We start from the raw sequence: 4,734 nt of genomic DNA, 5'->3' as shown, positions 1-4,734 counted from the left end.
AAATTGTTTCAAAATATTTGTTAGCTTTGGTTATTTCTCTGTTTACACATGATGTTTCAATTAAATCGTAATGATGAGGTATTTCAAATAATATAACATTTGTGTTTGTTAACCTGCCCAGTGTTGTCTTCAGAGCTGTTGTTGCTGCAGCTGTTTCATTATAGTATACATCATTGGGACCACCTATAAGAACTGCAAAGTCACTCCTTGACAAATTACTGCAATCTTCAGTGTTGGTGAGGATCTGGTTGAATCTTGCTCCAGGTTTCACTAGGCCTTCAATTTTCATGTTTTTTTGAGTTGTCAGGGTCTTCGTTTTTGTAGCCATCCCTCTTCCAAAACCATCAGAGTAGATTCTGATGTGTGTTGTTTCTTCTCTTCATATTTCTTGACTCTGTGCTCCATCTTGTTCTTTATTGTTGCATATGATACATTGTTTGTTTTATTCAGTTTCAAAGCAGGTACCATCAAATCTGCGTTTCTGCAAGATTCTTTGATGTGTTTCTTTTTCAATGATTTAAATACATCTGCGCTTTTTGTGCCACAATTCATGTTGTTCTGCTTTGTGTGTTTGGCTTCAGATGAGATTTTGTGAACTTCATTATCTTCAGGTCCATTATAATCGGGTATGTTACATACTTTAGGCCTAATAGTTTTCAACCTACATTCATCACAGTTCCAGTTTTTTTATGATTATCTCCTGTCCCTTTAGTGAAGGATCTACTTTTCCACATCGAAAATGAAATATGTTTCCAAATTCCATGCACTCAACACCACTTCTCACAGTTTTCTGGCATTTTTGACAATGTTTATTGGTCCTGTCGCCTGTATTTGTACTAGTCAAATTTTCTGTTACCACATCACTGTACATTGGAAATTCACACTGCTGTTTAAGTTAATATTTTTTAGTTTTAACGCATGAATTTCATCTAATATAAATGCTACAATATTGTCTTTAGTGTCTTTGCTGTTTACATTATCATGCGTTTCGTCTTTGCAGCAATTCAAACCGTACCAAGTCTTTCATTTTGAACTTACGTTTGCATTTTTATATTGGTAAACTGTTTCACATTTTAGACACATTATTCCTTTGTCGGCGCATTGTTACAATAGCAGAGGGAAGACGCTCCATTTTCTTGCAAATGTTCCGTGTTGGTTGTTGATGCTGCACACACAAGTTCATCTATGTATTTTTCAGTGTTTGCACTTCTTCTTTTGTCAACTTTTTTAATAATATAGCACGCCAGACAAGTATTATCACAATGAGTACTGATTTTTTCGCACATTATGCACTTTCCATTGCAATTTTTAATTTAACTTATGAAGCTGTTGCACTTGTAATTTTCATTCAGCGCAATCTTGTCACAAATGATGACACATCCACGAGTTCTGTGGTGGGCACCGCAGATGGTGATGGCAACAGCAGAAGGAGAGTAGGGGGCAGAAGTCAGAAGTGGCGTGGCAGCAGACAAGCATGGCAGCCCCCCCCCCCCCCCCCTTCCACCCTCCACAGTACTATAAGAGAAGACTGGTGATATGGTCACTGGAAGTATCTCAATGCCTGGGTCCTAAACAAGGTATAAGTGAACTGACAGTGAAGGTACTGGCCACTCGGGCAGGGACACCAGTAGTGAACGACCTGACAGCGCTGGTCCAACTGGCAGCATAACACTGGTGGCAGTGAAGCATCATGGGAAGGGCCAGCAGCATGCATCAGGGTGCTGCACCCCAGAGGAGAGGCAAGCGGCAGTAACATCTACAAGGAGGCTGTGCCAACCCTCACAGTGGGGATGCCCTGCGAGGTCTGGGAGGGTCCCAAAGAAGGAGGCAAAGGTAGTGGTGGTGGACCTGTGGTCCTCACCATGGCATAAGGGCACAGCTGATTGTGGTGACGCACAACCAGCCCATCACTGCTGCACAACATATAGAGGCAGTGGCTGTGGCAACTGTGGACTGTGGCCCGAATCCACTTTAGTCAGAGGCCAAATCCCCTAGCCCAGATCGCAGAGCCACAAGCAAACTGCGATGACCCCTGCCAAGCCGATGGATGTTGGTGGGACAGCTCAAACAGATGTAGAAGAGTATGTGGCTGGTGACTATGGAGCATCTCTGCTGGACTCTGACCCTCCACCAGCATAAAGCTGTAGGAACTCAAGAAACATGTCAAGGCATCGTCCATGGAAGAGTCCATGATGTACTTCTTCATTTGAACCTTGAACATGTGAATGAGATATTCTGCCTCGCTAGTAGATTGGAGGTAGAAGGGAAAATTGGTCACTTTGCAAATGCCTTGACGGGTGCAGAAATCGTAAAAGGTACGAAATACAAACTATGGATCATTATCCTTCACGGGTGGATAAGGCAACCTTTCACTGGGAAAAATGTTTGAGAGGGCCTGAATCACAGTCATAGCTTAAGTGGATGAAGTGGAGAATATATGGAAATTTTGAAGAAACAATGACAACCAACAACCTAGGGACATACAAAATCAATACGGACATGTTACCATGGAAGTTGCAGAATGGGTCACAGAGGGAGCATCACCCGCAGCATTACCTACTGTGTAGCACTGAGAGCAGGCTGCAATAAGATGCAAAATGTCACTGTCAATGCCAGGCCAAAACATGTGTCAATGGGACAGTGGCTTAGTATGAAAGATTTCCCAATGTCCCACTGTAGGGCACACAGGATCACAAACCTGAGTGACAGCCTGTCTGTAGCTAAGAGAAAACCACCATCAAACACCGAAAGGTGGTGTCAGAGGGACAAAATAGTTATGTAAAGGATCGGGAGCACTGCTCGGAGTCCTGTCCAGCCAACCATGCTGAACAAAGTGACCAACTTGGTGGAAAACTGAATGGGCAGCAACAGCAGCTGCAATATGGGAGCCCATATCTCCACTGGGTGTTGTGCCTCCACATCTAAGTGCAACCATAGGAGCTCATCCTGATAAAAAGTTGGATCCAGCCCCGTCGGAAGCCGGGACAACACTTTGATATTGGCATGCTGCTTGGTAGGCTGAAAATGTATTCCACAGTTGCAGGGAAACAGAAGCAAGTCTAGAACTGGAGGCAATGGGCTACTTTGTCAGGCAATAAAGCAGAAGGGTTAAACAACAAAACCAAAGGCTTGTTGTAAGTCATTAGTTGGAACTCAGACCCATACAACATAGAATGAAATGTTTTAAGGGTGTAGACAATAACAAACTCTTTTTTTTTCAGAATGAAATTTTCACTTTGCAGTGGAGTCTTCTCTGATATGAAACTTGCTGGCAGATTAAAGCTGTGTGCCAGACCAAGACTCAAACTCAGGACCTTTGCCTTTTGCAGCCAAGTCCCGAGTTTGAGTCTCGGTCCAGCACATAGTTTTAATCTGCCAGGAAGTTTCTTTTTTTTAAGCTTGGGTGTAGTGCAGCGAGTGGAGTTGAGCCTTTTTGACATGTAAGGTGTTGGAAATTTGGAACCGTCCTTACAGTGATGTGCAAGAACAGCCCCGAGGCCATCCTGGGAGGTGAATGTTGCTAAGACCAGGTGGTGGCCATGATGAAAGATGGCTAAACAAGGAGCAGAATGTATGAGGGTTGTTCTGAAAGTAATTCCTCCGATCTTTATTCCAGGAAACTACTGGAGATACAAAAATCACAACAGCACAGCTAAATAGAGCCACATTTCAGCTCCACATCGTCATTTTTCCATATAGTCACCACTATTCATTATGGACTTTTGCCAATGATGAACCAAGCCTGCATGCTGCTCTTGTAAAAATCAGAACCAGCTGAGGCTAACCACTTTCTTACAGCTTTGACAACAGCATCCGAGTCTTGAAAATGCTCGTCATTTAGTCCTTCTCTCAGCGGCCCAAAGGGAAAATCTGAAGGCGCTAAATCGGCACTATATGGTCGATGTGGTAAGACAGTATAGCATAATTTTGCAGAACTGGTGTGGAGCATTATCATGTTGCAGGTGATAGCTAGTCTTCTTCTCTGGCCTTATCCTGGAAATTTGGGCTTTTAGCTTAGTTAGTGTCATCTTGTAGCGTGCTGAATTGACTGTTTCTCCAGGCTCCACGACATCCTGGCTATCCAAGAAGACTCTGCACTTGACTGTTTCTCCAGGCTCCAGAATATCCTGGCTATCCCAGAAGACTGTGCACATTACTTTGCCTGCAGATGGCTGTATCTTGAGAATTCCCCTGTCACAATTCCATGGACTGTCTTTCAGATTCCAGCTCATAGTGGTGACACCACATCTCATCACCGGTGATGATGCTATTCAGAAAATTGTCACCTTCAGCTTCATGCTGGTCTAGCAGGTCCCAACAAATTTTCATTCAATGAGTTTTTTGTTCTTCTGTAAGCATCCGCGGGACCCATCTTTTTGTATTGCCTCCATACACCTTTAGCAAGCATCAATCAATTTCAATCAGCACAATTTCTTCAGCAGTGAGGAATTCAATCACACATCGCTGTTTTATACGTGTGTCCATAATCAAACTTCATTTTGGAACACTCCTCTGCTGGCCCCAACTACCACAGAATAACAGAACCACCTGCAAATGAAAAAGGAAGGTTCAAGCATTTGTGCTACACCAATAACATCTGGTGCAGACATCAAAAGTGCCACCACAAAAAATGGGAGGCATTATTTTCAAAATGATCCTCACAATTTACATTTCAAAAGTGTGAATGTGCAGTCACAGGCAATCATCCACCAAAATGGACCATCCTTGTGGAGC

This window comes from Schistocerca serialis, chromosome 7, assembly GCF_023864345.2.
Source record: "Schistocerca serialis cubense isolate TAMUIC-IGC-003099 chromosome 7, iqSchSeri2.2, whole genome shotgun sequence".
Classification (NCBI taxonomy): Eukaryota; Metazoa; Arthropoda; class Insecta; order Orthoptera; family Acrididae; genus Schistocerca; species Schistocerca serialis.
The sequence above is the reverse complement of the archived record's forward strand: the minus strand, read 5'-3'. Positions refer to the sequence as shown.